Here is an 18,348-nt window from a genome sequence, read left to right as displayed (position 1 = left end):
GTTTTTTGTACTATGTCCCTATGACTTGCAAGGGTGATTTGATCTGCTGTTTTAAATTTACTTTTATTATTTAAGAGGGCACTTGTGTGTGTTACAATATGTGATTTGTTTGAAAATCTGTTATTGAAAAAACAATGGCCCATGTTCCTGATTACATGTGCTTTGCTGCTGGAAGACAGGAGTAATGTATTACAACAGCAGATAAAGCAGAATGAATGCAGAAAAAGCATGCTGTCCTAGCATACATTAACTAACTATGCATGGTGGAACATCTGTTGTTGGTGGATATAGTAGGCAGTGGCTCACTCCTACACAGGCAAACACACACTCTAGTGCTGTGGCCCTACAATCCAAGAGCTAATAACATATCTACATCTAATTAGCCCAGTATGCTGTGTAAATTATTTCTTAAATTGCTTTTACTACTTATATTGGTTTGTTTTATTCATTAATTGTACTGACTCTTTTTTACACATCTTCAGCAAACTTCTTTCTAGTGCAGTTATGAACACAAATAGACCAGAAAGCTTGCATTAGTTTCTGGTTTATTGCAAACACTAAGTTACTCGTACATGATTCCAGTAGCTGTAGCAGCTTCAGGAGAGCACTTATGCCACAGAAAGGCATTCATTAGAATGAAGACACTGAAATAATTTTGCTGTTTATGAATAGATATTAGGACTGCTGCTGCTATGATTTGATTGAAGTATGAACTTTAGTGCCCATTCTCTGAGACTGAATATTTGTGTTGATGGCTTGCAGAACATATTACAACTGGGAAAAAAGTACAAGTAATTATTAATGTAAATACCACTGGAAAACTAATTATTAATATGCATCGCTAAAAATAATCAAATGTTAATATAAGTGGTTCTACCACACCAAAAATTTTGCTTCCACCTATTTTAAACAACAAGAGTGTAGTAAATGCTATATGAAATATCATTTAAATAGAATGTGCATGTTTCAGAATAAAGTACTAGGTGCAAAATTGCAATTATGGACTATACTATTCGTGGAAAAAGATGGAGGCAAAAAGGGTCAAACAAAACACAGGAAAGATCAAGAAATGAAACTGACAACCCAACACATCTGGACTTATTTATGTAGTGTAACTCAAAGAGAAAAATGAAGTGGATCACTCCAACTTATAACTTTGATATTAATGTCATCAAAAATGGGTATGGGTATATGCTGGTGCTAAGTCAGTTAAGGGCCTGACCTACACCAGAGAACCATACTAACAGTGGGAGGGGTATATGTGCCATATTTGCCAATGTATGGCTGCCATAAACCCAGCAATAAGCTACTGACTGACCAGAGTCCATTTGCCAAGCCTGGCATAGGTCTGTTGAGTAAATGTTGGATATAAAATCAGTCAGCCAGCCAAAACGGACTAAAGACTCTAGCTTGGGATCCAGAGACTACTATTCATGGGGGGGGGGGGACAAAACATAAATGGTGTGGGAATTGTGGTGAGGGTTAGTCTTCTGAAGACAGTGAGGAATATCATCAGAATTAGAGACAGAGTCATGGCAACCAGGCCCCTTTATAAAGATAAGGCAGTATTCACAATCTCAGTTTATGCCTAACAGGGGGGTTGTGCTGTTGATAAAAAGAGTGCATTCAGGTAGCAGTTGTAGAATACTAGATAAAGCAGAAAAAGTCACTCATCTAAAGTAACTTTTCAAACGTTATGTTCATGTTTTGTAATAAGTACTTCAAAAAGCTTCTGTATGAAGAAAACCTGATAGAATCTCTACTGCCCCATACACAGTCCACAATGAAAGAAGAGCCCGCTAACAAAGGGGACATTCACAACTGTGAGAGGTTCAGAGCAGAGGTATCAGACACTTTCACACTATACAGTCTTAGAGACAGTGAGATGAGCGGGTCATTTTCAGATCAGGATGCAGCACAACAGGCTTGATGTTTACAGTGAGAGAGATACTAGAGAAGAAACCAGAGATGAGGAAAGAGTCCAACTGGGCATTCCTAAACTTGAAGAAAGTATATGTTACATTCTCAAGAAAGACAATTTAGACAGTTCTGCAATGCCACAAAGGCCTAGAAACATTGGTAGGATTAGTGCAGGTTATGTATATGGACCCACTGACAAAAGTATAAACAGTGTTTGGACTCACAGAGGGTTTACCAGTGGGTGAAAATCTGCATCAGGGTTCAGTTTGAGTCCATTGATGATCATAATGGTGATGAAATACATTAGAAAACAGGTCAGAGGGGACCGATCAACAAAGCTGTATCCGATGTGGCACTACAAGCAGACTCTAACCAGGAACTTCAGCAAATGACAAGGACTGGAGTGCAAAACTGAAGCCATATGGAATGTAACTGTATGCAGTCAAAATAATTGTCACAGGAGTAAATGAGGGATATTAGGAGAAGATGAAAAATGAGATAGAAGGGAAATTAGTGGAACAGCTTCAAGTGTCAGGGAGGGGTGGATGAGAAGAAGGGAAGTCTGAATGAGGAAGCCAAAGCTAGAATTAGAGGTGCTGCAGTCAAGTGGCACAAAACATCAGGGGTAGTGTGTGATAGAAGAATGCCAAAGAATCTGAGGAGTAAGGGGTATAGTGAATGGTGTGATCAGTGACTCTGTATGGAGAAGAATGTTAAGTAGTACAGATCACAGTGGTTCAGTCATATTACAGGAAATCAGAATATATTTTGGTGAAGAAGATTTGGGAGAGCAGGAAGAAGGAAGCCAAATAATAAATGTATTTTGAGATGACTGCTAAAGAGGATAGGAAGGTGGTACTGACTCAAGAGAGATGGTAGCAGTTGATGCTGCACTCTGCCCCATGTAAAAAAATGGGAAAGAGAGTCAGTGATGATGATGATGACTTGATTGCCAAACTGGTTAACTGGTTAACTGGTTAACACACCTTTATTCAGTCATGACCCGATGGTTTGCACTGGCAAATGGACCATGCACTTCTGAGTCAGGGGTGGTTTGAGTGGGGGAATGCACATCATTTTCACCCAAGTAGACACTGTGAGTCTGCCAGATGTCTGTGTTGAAGAGTTAGGAGGAATGGAGCTGAGGCACTCACAGGACCAGTTATCTGGTCCAGTCCCTAATATATGACTCTCACCTCCAAGGAAACAAATTGTCTGATCATGCTCCTGAAGGGGAATAAATGGTCTTTGGAGCTCCTGCTCAATTTGTGGATGCCTGGCTCTCACCTCTAAAGGAACAAATCTGCTGAAAGGGCACAGGTTGATGACCCATTAGCATATCCCATGGAGGACAAAAAAAATCTGCCTCTCACTGAATCATTTCTACTACCATACAAAGCTTTGTCTCACACTAATAAATTGAGTAATTCAACAAAGTCACGGTCTTTGTCTCAGTTCTTTACTTTATTAACATAAGCATCAGTAAATTCAGTGGGACTTTGTGCATTATAAAGAACAAATGGTAGATGTAGACACATTTTTTTTCTCGGCTCACAGTGACTTTGAAACATCTCTTTCAATCACATCAATATTCTTTCTCCATCTTGAAACAAATGTATTAAAATGCTTTGAATGTCTTCCTCTACAGTGTACAGAAATGTAGCACAAAATACCTTTTGTGGCTTCTAATAGATTAGTACTCTCAGTTAGGAAGAAATTGTTTTTCTACAGCCACAAATTGAAATTCTCTGACAAAGTATCCTGGAAAGAAGTGGCAGCAGCTGCATTATTTAAGAGAAAGAGTGACTTACTTGTGATAACTTATGACCTCATGAAATTGCTGGCATTTGAAAATTCAATAAAGGAGACAAAATACAGGTTTGTATGCTACCATTATCATTATAGTTTACTTTCAAACTAAACAGCAAATACAGGATACCATTGCTTATGATATGCATTCAAGATCTCATCTGAGAAAGGCACCATTTTATGACATTTCTTAGGTTATAGAAAAAAAAAAAGATGACACTATTGGAAACTGGCACGTTTCTTATGCAGTGACATAACTACATGTTCATAATGTTCACATATCATCATGTCATAAATAGTAACAACATGTGTATTTGTACTGTCATGTACTCCGTTGCACTGATAATGTGCAAATAAGGGTCTGAATTTAAAATTAATGCATGCTCAGCATAAGATGATATACTGAATTCATGAATGTTTGCAAGACGTATGGAGTCTGAAAAGAATGATTGTAAAGGTAGAACGCAGATGACAAAAAGTGTAAGAAGACCTTTGCAAATGACTTTATCTTCAGATTCCCTCAGACGGCACTAGCACATCACATAGGTCAAACTAAAAAAGTATAAATGTTCCAAAACTAAAATAATGATATTTATATTGAAAGCTATATATAAGGTTACTGTTCTGATGGCTGCTGAAAGTGATCCAGGCCAGCTGCACAGGAAGAAAAAGTAAGTCAACAAAAACAATATTGCCACACTGGTCAGTACATAAGCCTGCCCTCTGACCATGAGGTTAATGATAGCTACACCTGGACAGAGAGCTGGTGCAGGCTATCTATCATATATTTGCATCATGCATGATAGCACACAGACTTTTGGGTAATCCTGTTTCTTTGAGACTAATGTATGACTAGTGCCAGGTATACTACTATCCAGGACATTCCAGCACCATATGGGTGACACAGAAGGATTTTTGCCAACTGCTGCATCATGCATACTGAAAAAGTCCTGGCTGTGAAGTTTTAGCAGGGCTGGTAAATATATAAAGTCCCTATAAATGCACTGACACCAGCCAAGTTATGCAATCATGTCTGGATTCTGTTACATATGGTGCATACCTGGAGTACCTATTACCACTTAGTGCTCCCCTGCTGCTATCAGGGCACCATGTGGGGATGATGAATGCTAAAACCAACATCATCTGCTAGGAATGGCTTTGTGTGCTCTGCTACATATCATCACTCAAATATCAGTACAATGCCATGGTAGCACACATGATGGGTACTTTTGGCATCTGAGTGGACAGCACAGACAATTTCAGATGGATATATACCAAGTAGATGACTTTCAGATGGATATATACCAAGTAGGTGAAGCATAGTTGTAAAAAAATGGCAATAATCAGCAAATAGCAGTTTAATTGCACAGGTAATGCCTCTGTATTATGTGACTGTAAGTATAATTCCAGAGATAGTCTCTACACCCTGTAATTATGGCTGATAACACCAACCAGAATCCCCTAAAGAATTAAACAGTGAGGCAGAGACAGACATGGATGATGACAGAGTGTATATTTGGTCTGCTAAAGTTTTAATTTACGTGCTTTAATACATTTGGGGTTCCTCTACTACATACATGAAACAACTCTAAATAGGCCATGCTGTACAACGTGATTACTACCAAGCATTTTAATCTTCCATCCTGGGGTACAGAAGAAGTACCACCATATCCCTAGCCACAAAAACAAGAATATTAGCCAGATAAAAAAGCTATTGTGGAAGAACACCATCAATGTGTGGAGGCCAACATGAATCTGTGTGCCTAAGCACAAGTGAAAATGCAATTTCTAGTACTAAATCATGTACCATTATGATATTAAGGTGATGCATGCATCTGGAGTAAGTCAGTAAAATTATATGCATAGGTTACACTAAACAGTGCATACCCTGTCTATTTGCTTCATCAGACATCCCCATCATTTAAAACATTGTAGGTAGAACTCTTGGCACACTATCATCATATGTACTTTTGGCATGTGATGTGGCAGAAGTGACGTTCTAAAGACATGCTTCTGGAGCATTCCTCCCCGGGCCTCCGCTGAAAACAGGATCTGTGGAACCTAGTCGGACTTTCCCGGTCAACAAATGTTAAATAAAATAAATAAATGTACAAATAATACAAAGGGTGTGGTGTACGCCAAAAACTAAGCCGGTACTCAAGACATGCATCACTGCCCACATAACCAAGATTCACATAATGTGCCATGTCTTCTACACAAACATGATGCTGCTTATCTAAAGCTATGGGGAAAAAAAACAATAAGACTTGACCAATTAGAGGCTCTCATCTGCCACCATTGCATGTAGTCCACCAAGTGGGAATATCCTAATGTTCCTCCCACTGCACCTCTGCTGTGACTGATATGGCAGATGCCATGGCAGCTACAGCAAAAGCTGATTTGCAGCCAACTACTATGTCTTGTGTGCTACTGTCTGTGCCCTCTGTGTTTAAAACTTCATCCATTGCCAAGCACAGAGACAAAGTGGTGTCAAACACAGCATCTTGTACACCAGCTGATGTGCCAACCATAGTGTAAATATGAATACAAATCCCCATAACACTACGTACATCCAAATTAAAAGCATAGATCAGTATATACTATTAACCAATGAAATGCCTCTATACAGCCATGTGTAAAAAAATCTGCCTGAAGAAAATAGCATGATGCTACAGTTAGTGGACACCCACCACTGTGTCTTGCTACAGTGTGTTGTATACCAAGGGATCCTGTAAGGAATTGAACATACAAGGTACTTACCCATATATATATATATATAGTTCCCATTACCTATAAACAGCAGTTATTCAGAGCATGCATGCATGGGATTTGCCTGCAGCATCTCATCCTGACTTTCACCAGCATGGCACTGACTTCTTGATGTGTATGGGGTTGGACATTTATATTTATGGAATGTTTAAGAAAATGTACTATAATCTATAGTGTGATTAGAGAATGACACCACTGCCACCACTGTGATGGAGGATGGCACTACTGCCACCAGTGTTACACCCAGATGGCAGGATGCCACCAGCTGTGATGCTGGCACTGACTGGGGGTTCAAATCTCACCTCTGCAAACCTAGGGTGAAATAATATCAAGAAAGTATTCACAAATCTATTTCAGTAATTAATTCACAAAATACAACTGGTCCATAGCCTGACCAGACTATACACAAGCCACTTACGGAGCTAATTCTTTAGCCAAGCACCCCAGGTCCCTTTCTCATCATTCACTCTGTGAACCAGTTTCTGCCAGTGTTCCTTTATCTTTAGTAATCAATTTTCACACAAATTAATTTACAAACACACACACACACACATATATATATATATATATATATATATATATATATATATACACACACACACACACACACACACACACACACACACACACACACACACACACACACACACACACACACACACACACACACACACACACAATTCCCAGTGAAGGCTGGCAGAATTTCTCGACTGACTACAGCTCTCTCCCTGGTATGGTAGCATCTGCCACCACTCTGGATTAGGGCCAGACATACCCAGCTGTAATTTGTTCAAATTTGCATAAAATTAATTTCTAAGAATGTATATTATATATATATATATATATATATATATATATATATATACACACACACACACACATACATACACACACACACACACACACACACACACACACACACATTTACATATATGTATATGGGTCTACTTTAGATCAAAGAAAACACACTTAACTGATTTTCAAATCGTGGAACTTATACTATCGAAAGCTCACTTAAACGAAATTGCAGTATACCAAACATCACTTCTCCAAAACACAGATCATCACGTCTGGACTGGTATTGCTCTGGTATTACTGAACAGGTGCATTGTTTGTGTTTATTTGTGGAAATCATTACTGGGAGTGTGTCTTTTCTAGCAGTCAGAGCTTGTTGGTATAGATTGCAGTACAGTGCAGGTAAGGACATTTACCCTTTTCCCACTGTAGTGCAATCTCTGAGTTGATATAGATAATATGCAGGGGGTGTGGGGGGCACAGCCCCCCATTTGGGGGTGCAAGGGGGCTTGACCCCATGCAAAACTGTTTGTCTTGGTTAGTTTTATGTGTTTTTGGATTTTTGAGAAGTGACGTTCGGTGCACTGCAGTTTTGTTTAAGTGAACTTTCGGTAGTGTAAGTTACGCGATGTGAAATTTGTTTAAGTGTGTTTTTGTTATAAATTAGACTCATATACATACACAGTGAACTTAGTGTATATTTTGTGTGCGTTATATGTAGTTTATTTTTTGTGTGTTAATGGAGATAGCTTACAATAATTGATTACATGCCTGTACATGCAAATACAGAAACACATTCAGTATGGAAAATAAGATCTCCAAGTTGATATAAACATAATTCCCAAGAACACTGTGTATTAGCAAAATCAAATATACTTTACTTTTTGTATGGTAATACATTAATGTGTCTTAAAAATGTACAAGAAAGTAACTTACATTCTGTAAGAATTCACAACACTGAAACTCTGAAGTAAATATTGTTTCCAGTTTTTGCTAAACCTCTACTATATGTTATCTTCATAGGCTGGTAGTGCCTTATCTACTTCAGACTGTATATAGTAGCTTAGCTTGCATATTTATTATGCCTCCTATCCATTATATGTTTTACAAAAACATTGTTTTAAAATACTCTTATGAGTTACTTAAGGTGTACCATCCATCCCTGAGACCTGTCTGCTTATATATTCCAAGAGACATCAATAGCGCAGATAGGACTTTATGGCATAGTAATGAATGACAGTTAATAGTCTTTTTTGGCAATACTTTGTTTTATTTTGCATTTTGGGGAACTGTCATTTTTTTTATATTCATCATTAAGAAAGGTTGTATTTATTGATTTATTTATGCATAAAATTATATTTTAGTTTCCATGGAAGACTGGCTTCATAGCTTAAAAGTCACAATAACAAGCTTGATATGCTGCTGGGATTTATGTTCTCATGTGGATTAAGCAGTAGACTGAGATACTGTTTTATCCCATGCAGTGGTATGAAGGCCACTTTTATGTGCACTAGATGAGGCCCTTTCCACAATTTCATTCCATAGCAGGACCTTATCATTGACATCCATTAACAAACAAGGCACTTCCAAGCCAGAGTTCAAGTTAGGACCAAGTATGACTACCTGCACTGATGCACTCATATAGCTGATTTTGATATAAGGCACAGGTGACAGAACATCATCTTACACACTTCAGTTAGCATGTCCCTGATGTATTTGTAGGGATGCATAAAATGCACTCAGCCTATTTTGATAAAAGGCACAGGTGGCAGAACATCATCTTCCACACTTAAGTTAGCATGTCCGTGGTATATTTGTAAGGATGTAAAAATGTTTTGTTTCACATGTGATCTATGGAAAGTGGCCTGTACATGGAGTGTTTTTTTAGCACAGTTTTACAAAAACAGATGTGGAGGCTAATTTGGGTAAGAATTCTGGTGATAATGATTTTTTTCTTTTGTAGTTCACCTTTTGACAATAGTAATTCTTTTGCAGTCTTAAATAATTTTGTACCAGTGACTAAACGTGAGTTTATACCACCATTTAATAATGGTTAATGCATCTGCCACATTACTGCCTTTTTATTTGAAAAAAAAAAACATATGAAACATTTTATAGGATGCATGATGTATTTCAATATAATTTGACTAAGTCTGAACTGGACATTATTATCTGTCAGTTGGTGTAGAGGATTAAGGGTAGGAACTGTAGTTCATGGGGTACAGGGTTTGATACCCTCAACACTCATTTGCCTACTGTGCAACCTTGAGGAAGTCACTAAACCAAACATTACTCTTGGGTCGACCCTGAAAAGGGACTGTGTCTCCAGTGGGTCTTCCTGGTTAACAAACGGGTATTATTATTAGTAGTAGTACTATTATTATTATTATTATGTTTTAAATGAGCTTGAAATTATTTTAGGATTGGTATCAGACCTTCTGATAAAGGTAATATAATTGTGATTAAGTTAATGCAATAGTATTATAATATGTGTATTTTACACCTTGCTGATAAAAATGTGCATATGAAAGCTTTCATTTTCCTCAGTGATTTAATGGAGGATCGTATTAAGGCAGGCTAATTTTCAGCTGATAAAATTAGGAGTCTGCTAGTGTTAAATCCTTATATACCAAGATATTATTGTCTGCACAAAATGTTTAAAAGTTTGACAAGGCAGCCAGGTAGGACTATTGTTTCAGGGTGTGAGAAAAAGTTGACAAATTTATCAATGATTTTTTAATGACATATTAATTACCTGATTTAACTAAAGACTCTAAAGAATTGTTATAAAAAGTTCAGGACATCTGTTCAGGCAGTTACGGTGGTGTTATCTATTTTGCAACTGTAGATTTAGCAAGTTTGTATACTTCAGTTAAACTTGAAGATGAAATTGGGGGCTACAACATTGTTTTGATGGTAGTATAACATCCAACTATATTTTAAGTTTGGATAAGTTTTTATTGAATAATATTTTTGATGTTTGATGGTACTTCATGCTATTAAATGAAAGATTCTTCTCTGGGTGCATGTTTTGTCCCATTATATGATAATATTTTTATGTTTTTTTATTATTATTATGAAAAATTAATTCTTTGTAAATTTGACTTTTAAAAAATATGTTTTGTACTATTTTAGATATATTGATGATTTGATTGTTATATTCAATGGTAAGATGATAGAGTAGAATGAGATGCATTGTTGAAGGCATTTATGTGGAATGTCATTCAACTGAAAATAAATTGACAAAGCACTTTTGAAGATCCTTGTGATTGCACTTTTTTCTTGTTGCACAACTCAGAGCTTATATATATATATATATATGTGTGTGTGTGTGTGTGTGTGTGTGTGTGTGTGTGTGTGTGTGTGCGTTTTTAGGGATTTGTTTTATTTTGATTTTTATTTTTTATTTTTATTTATTTATTTTTTCTTTTTTTTTTTTAAATTGCCAAAAATGTTTTTAGGCAATGTATTTTCAAATGTACAGCTTTGAGAGTATGTGCATTTAATCTATCAACATTTTCTTAACAATTCTTAATGATTTGCATTATAATGATTTGCTGAGCCTGTCAAATTAATTATCTAGATATCTGTTTATTTAATCACGGCAATAGGATGACAACTAAGTTGTATAGAAAAGCCACTGCCCCTTGAATTCTTTGTATGGCACTAGTTGTCACCCTGATCATACTCTTAATTTCTTGCCCTTAGGTGAATTGATGCATGTACCTAGAGCCTGTAGTAAGTGGCCATGTTTTTAAAAGAAGGTGGGCTTTGTTGTTGCATGTTTTTTTAATTGTGGGTGCAATGAGTCAGACATTTAGAAAACTTATTGGAAAACCTGCACTACTACTAGGTTTAAAGTATTATTTGGTAGTGATTTTTATGGTTCTGGAAATAAGGTTGATTTAATAGATGAAAAGAGGTCCAGTCATGGTGGTCCATGTAAGTATAAGGAACATATATATTTTGTGATTGAATAAAATAATTTCAGTAAGAAATGTTTTAGTTGGTGTTAACATTTAAGAAGGTGTAAGCAAAGGACCCTGTTTTGGCAATAAGGTTAAATAGTGCAGCTGGCAAGCTGTTCGCTGACAGATCTGGTGCAAATCTCAGCCCTTCTATCCTCACCAGCCATAGCCCAAAGAATACCTGACACCAGTTCTCTACCTAGTATCTCTAAAGATCAAGTCATATCTGTGCTCTCCAAGGCCAAGAATGTAGCCTCAGTGGAACCAGATAACATCCAAGTTGCTTACTAAGCAATCTAAAACAGGACTTAGTTGACCCACTTGCCGTTTTCTTTAACCATAGCCTGATAACTCACTTTGCACCAGCAGAATGAAGAACAGCAACAGTAATCCCCTTGCATCAAGGGGAGCCATCACCCGACCATGGGAACTATAGACCCATAAATCTAACCAACCTTAGCTGCAAAGCAATGGAAAGGATCTTTATGGATCTTATCAACAAGGACATAGGTGACCGTCAAACTCTAGACTCAACCCAGTTTGGCTTCATTAAGGGTAGATCATGCTTATTGAACCTTGTATACTTCTTCGAAAAAGTCATCAAAACCCTGGAGGAAGGTAAGACAGTGCATACTGCCTATCTGGATTTAGCCAGAGCCTTTAACACAATTCCCACTTGGGTAGCATTGAAAAACTCTCCCATCTAGATGTTAACCCTTACATGACAAGATGAGTAGCTAATTGGCTCACCAACAGAACACATACTGTCAAAGTTAGTGACTCCACCTCTACCAGAAGACCCTTCACCAGTGGCATGCAGCAAGGATCTGTACTGGGCCCTTTACTATTAGGAATCTATTTTTTGGAAGTCCAGGCTAAAGTAGATGGCCTTTGGCTTACTAAGATTGCTGATGCTTGAGTCCCCCAGCAATGTTAACATGTTACAGGAGGGGCTAAAACAAACAAATGACTGGTGCCAAAGTCATGATCTAAAACTAAATGCAAAAAAGTGCACTATTATCCCATTTAGCAAAGCAAAATTCCCCATGAAATATAATATTGACAGCACCCCTCTAAGTTCAAACCCAGTGGTGCAAGATCTGGGAAGGCAGGTTGACAGCAATCTGAACTTTGACCACCAGGTTTCCACTGTGGTAAGGAAAGCCTTCTACATTGTGCATCTCATAAATAAAGGCACTGCATCCAAGTCTAAGGATGTTATAACCCAAATTTACTCAACCCTAATCAGACCATTAATAGAGTACAGTACTACCTTTTGCATGTATCTCACCAGATACCTGCAGCAACTGGACTGACCACAGAGATTTCTCACTAAGAAGATACAGGGCCTCCAAGTGATGACCTACATGGATAGACTGAAAGCCCTGTTACTGTACTCTGTATCATACAGGCTACTGAGAAGCGCCTTGTGCTTGGCCTGCAGGGCAGTGTCTGACCTCGACCTGATGGAAATGTTACACATCTGCAAATCAAATGGCACTAGAGTCACTCACTCTAGGGATCTCAGCCTTGCCAGTGACATTAACAGAACATGCTGGAGAGACAGGTATGTCTCCCAAAGATTGCCGCTGCTCTGGAATAAACTTCCGATTCTTGTGAAGCAAAGCTCCTCAATGACCCTATTCAAGTGCAACATGGACAAATTGTATGGGTGACTGCAATTTTACCACAGATGTGGCAAACATGTCCTCATTGACAGGGGTAGTCAGTGCTGATCTGTAAAGTATGTCCATCTAACCAAGGCAATTGAGGAAACCTGGGATTAACATGGCTAGGCTTATAAAGGCTCTAGGGCTGCACGTCTACTAACCCACCTATGAACCTATGAATAGTAAACTTAAGATTTCTTTTGCATGAAGTTTAAATCTAGATGACTGTTTAGTGCATAGTCATTTTAAGAGACCACCGGTAGATCCAGTGGGTATGCAGTAGCAGAGTTGGGATGTCCCCGTGTTTGTAATTGCAATGTAAGTTTGTGTCACCTTTGCATATGATTAATGAGGTTGATTTTTTTCTGTTAATGATGTTTTTAACTGCCTGAAGAAAGGTGTTATATATACCATAGGATATAATTATAATTTGTACTACATTGTGAGCCACTAGAATTTTTAAGTGCAGGGTGCAAGAACATTTAAGTAACATTAGACTGGGTAAAATTTAGAATCTAGTAGTGGAATACCTTTTTTTCATGAGTATAACAAAGATATTTCTAGTTTTAAATATTCTGTTTTGAGGGAGATTTCTTTACACAAGGGGAAAGAAAAGTCTCTTGAATTTTTACATAGACAGAAGGAATCAGTTCATGTTTTAAAGTTTTGGGCTTAATCAAGAGATGGAATGGAAATTTCTCTTGAAAAAAACAAGTAAACTCCTTGGTATCCCCGAAGTCTCAAAACAACCCACTAAACAATTATAGTGGGTCCAAAAACAAAACAGTGTAAGAAACTTAAGTACAAAAAAGGCAAGTGGTACTGAGTTAAATGTTGTAAATAATGATTATGTAGCAAACTTGTCTGGATGTATTTTATCAGATACTGATGCAGTACTGTTAAATAGAGGTTTAAAGTTTATTCCCACGGCTTTTCCTAGAGGGTATGAACTGAAAAATTGAAGTGTTTAAATTTATTAGAAAATTGCACTTACATATTTATTTTGCACAAGATACAAATGTAATTCATATAAACAATGTGGACAGTGAAGATGATCTAAGTGAAATGAGTTTTCATTCATGTGTTTCTGATTTAGAAACTGATGGTTATTGTAAGTTAAACACTGAAAATGTGACATACAAAAGTGATTTTATTCCTGTGTGTAGGGATGAAAATATACAGCAATTTTCTTCTGCTTTACAATTTTCAATAGATAAAGAGCTTGAAAAAGTGAATAAAAACAAGAAAGAATTTAAATATAATTTAAGTAGGGAAGAATGGAAAAGTCTATTAAAGTTAAAGTAGGAAATTAAGTGAAAATAGGGAATTGGTGTTTAAGCCATCAGATAAAGGGGGTAAACTAGTGGTGCTTCATTATAATCAGTATCTGAATATGTGTTACGCTCATTTAAAGAATGTTAAAGTGTATGCCTTGGTGGAGGTGGTATGTTATCAAGAAGCAGTAATTAAATACAAATAACTGCTAATGAAGGGGTTAAGACTAAAATATTTCTCACAAGAGGACATATATAAAAAATTTGCAGTTAAAGATAACATTATGGCATACTTCTTTTGTGTCCCTAAAATAAATAAAAGTTTAGTGGATCCACCAGGACGTCCCATAGTCTCTGCATGCAGTTATTTTACACATAATTTAGCTCTTTTTTTACATTCCTAATTGAAAGAAGAAGCAGAGAAGCTAAGGTCTTATATCAAAGATTCCTTTGATTTTTTAAGTAAAATCAGAAATCTAAAGTGGAAGAAGGACATGTTTTTTCATTGTTATGGAAGTTACCAGTTTATATACAAATATTGAACATGTGCATGGCTTAGAAGCAATATTGCTTTTTTATAAGGACTTGCCTAAAACACATTTCATTATTGAACTAATACATTTTTGAGGCGTCTGCATTTTATGTTTTGTACGTGCTGCTAACCAGATTTTATTGGATCTAGTGTGCGCTTACTTTACCTGTTTTGTGGGACTACATTATGGATCTAATACTGGACTGGACTATAATTTTAATAAAATATAAAGGTAATCACTGGCTTCTTTCCTTGTGTGGTGGTGAGCTGTTCTGTTTCCAGTTCGTGGTGAAGTAGTGTAAGAAACTTCTCTGTGTAGAAGATGTTCAGTCCATATATCTCTAGTTAATCACTGTATATTAATCAGATCAGACAATAGTAGTAGAAGTAGCAAACTTAAACTTGTCTTAAGTAAAAAAAATAAATAAAAAATATATAATTGTACAGAATTACTAAGTATTCGAAAGTAATCCAAGCAAGGCAGGCAGTTTCCAGTCGAAAATCCATTTTTTTAATTCACATTGGTTAATTAATGAGATTTGTCATCTGAATGAATATTTTCTATAATTTTATATACTTCCTGAAAGGCTACTTGTCACTGGGCTAGGAGTTTTCATGTAATAAGGTTTTGCAAGTTCAGATGTTGTTGTTTTATGTATTATTTATATGTTGTTAGTTTGTTTTGCCATTTTAAAGATTAACAGAAAAACAAAAATAACTGAATATATGTTCAAAATGGAAGGTTTGCAGATTTAGCTTTGTGTTTCTGCTGGTGCTTGTGTTACCTCAACAATATTCATGTGAACTTTATAAAATGGAGACTTAATTCTACAAATATTTTGCAATCCATGTAATAAACATGAACAAATAACTGTGTGTTTCAAGGCAATAAAATGCATTTTAGTTTTGATAAAATATATTTATGTTTGCACATATGACAATAATTGTTTTATACAAGTTTGGTTTCCAAATTATCATTGAATGAGTAATTACATATTCACCCACATGCGCACACATTTGCTTTTAGTAGCTGGATTCTAGTTAAATGCATCATTAGGAAGACATCAATGTGCAGAAAATAAAGGAGAATATTAATGTAAGCTTTCTCAAAATATTTGAACTGCAGTGTGCCTTAACATATTGAAATTATAAGCATAGATGGCTTGTAATTTTTATATTGCTTTAATACAAAGTTAAGTTTAGTTATTTTTTATTCATTTATAGGTTCATAGGTTCACAGGTAAGTACTAGGCTACCTGCCCTTGCAGGCCATTTTAAGTCTAGCCAATTTCCATTTTAGTACTTAAGTTACCCTATCCCATTTGGTGGTAGATTGGCCTTACCCATCGCATAGCCAATAATTATATATTATCACTAGTGAGAATAACTAGGATCATACCACAGATAATTTGAGAGGACCCGTTCATGGGAAAAAGCATTTATGTGCTGCCTCTATCCAACAGTAAGGAAGGGGCAGTCCTAGGATACATTTTCTGTTTCCTATCCAAAAATCCAACTTGCACTTGAATATAGGCAGGGATGGCTTTTGTTTTATGTGGCTGGGGAATCTGTTCCAGAGCAGTAGTATTGTCTGCAAGATATGCCTCTCTCTGCAAACCATTCTTTTGACTTTGCAAAAGACTTTTATATCCTTAAATTGAGTATTTCTGATGCCATTTGACCTGCTTACATGCAATACATCCATCAGTACTGGGTCAGAGGATGCCTTGTATGCCAGATACAGGTCACCTCTTAGCAGTTTGTAGGATATCGACTATAGTTATAGAACTTTTTGAGTTGTCCATGTAGGACATATTGTTTAGGCCTTGTATCCTTCAGTAAGATATATCTGTGGACATTCTTGTTACTGTATGTGCATGGACAGATACATACCAAATTGGGCACTATACGCAATGACTGGCTTAATGAGGGCTGAGTAAAGGGAAACAATGGCATTCCAAGATCTAGACACAATTCCTCCTTTTAAAAGCTGTGCTATATAGAAGGACTGTTTTATGGCAATGGACATGTCAGTCAAAAGTTATGTCACTATCTACATAAGTTCCAAAATCCTGAACAACTGGGTCAACTCTTAAGGGTGTATTGTCAATGTGGTAGTTCCCCGGGGTAGATGACTTCCCAAAGAATATGATAATGCATTTTTGGCATTTAGTTTCAGTTATGATTTTGGCACCAGTTATTTATTTGGGACAAGCCTTCCTGCAGGATAGCTAAGTAATTTGGGATTTAATGACTGCTCCTATTTATGAATTACTACTTTATTAATTAATTCCCGTTACTTATTTATTTACATTTCTTTACCAGGATAGTTTGATTGGGCAGAGCTCCTTTTCTGTTAAGGCCCAGTTACAAGAAGATTAGCTTCATTACACAGAGTAATAAAGTCCAGGTTATGACTCAGATGGTCTGGGTTCAGCTATTGGCCTTGTTAATAGAACTATCAACCAGGAAGATATAGAGTAAGATGCTGATGCTGATGCTGGCTTTCCCATGTTTTTGGAGAATGTAGAAAGGTCCACCTAAACTGCAGATATCTCACAGAGGACTGGATCTATCATGTGTGTTTGATTTGCTGAGTAGTACAGCATGTCTGTGAACCAGCACTGCAAGTCCATCCTTGATTGAGCTTACATTGGCCACAAGGAGAGGTAAAGTAAGGCATGAAACAAAAGATCTTTAATGAAACATGAATTATAACTCCATACTGGGATTACCATGTATTCCTTCTGCCTGGGAAGAAATATGGTCCATCCTTACATTGTGGACAGCCCCAGTCTGGGCATCTGAAGCCAGCCCTTCAGGTTACTGGGCAAAGGTGTCCCAGAAAGTGAGGCTGATGGTTTGAATGACATAAGGGGTACCAAAAATAGAAAAGGAAAAGAAAAATATCAGTTATAAGAAGGGGCTGTATTATTTGATGTGCTGTATTAATTGAAAGTATTATTTATTTAAAAAGATACACTATTTGGGATCACTTAAGCACAATGACAAAACATGTTTTGCATTAGTCAACAAAAACCTCTATGGGCATTTTTATGTACAGCCTTCATTTGACCTTATTATTTTCAACTGTTAACAGCAAATAAGGAATGTACATTTGCATCTGTCTTTTGTATGGCATTAACCTCCACTTAATGATTAAGTTAAAAATACTTAACACACATCTTTATAGCATGTACAACCAATTAATAGGAATGTCACCTAACTTGTAACATTTTAAAGTTCTTAAAATGTCACTGAAGGTATACTGCAGTGGTATGTCAGTTCATGCATTGCTTTTCATCATTTATGGCATGCATTTTAAATAACTGTCAGGTTGTGCATTTCTAGCATCTGCTAAATATTTGCTTTTATCAAAAAGTGCAGACTGAAAGGAAATGTGCAGGAATATTTTAACTGTAACTCTTCTGTTGTGCAGATATTTCATACATAAGAATTACATTCTCGTGTTATTGTGAATTGGAGACACAAACGTTATAAGCTGCCTCATTCAGAATTAGTGTAACACATATATATTTCAACAGAGACCTCAAATCATGCCTGTGATATAAATGGAATGAATGCAGTTATTACACCTAACAAAGTTAATG

Source organism: Protopterus annectens, chromosome 5.part1 (genome assembly GCF_019279795.1).
Source record: "Protopterus annectens isolate FY-2018-M chromosome 5.part1, PAN1.0, whole genome shotgun sequence".
Classification (NCBI taxonomy): Eukaryota; Metazoa; Chordata; order Ceratodontiformes; family Protopteridae; genus Protopterus; species Protopterus annectens.
The sequence above is the reverse complement of the archived record's forward strand: the minus strand, read 5'-3'. Positions refer to the sequence as shown.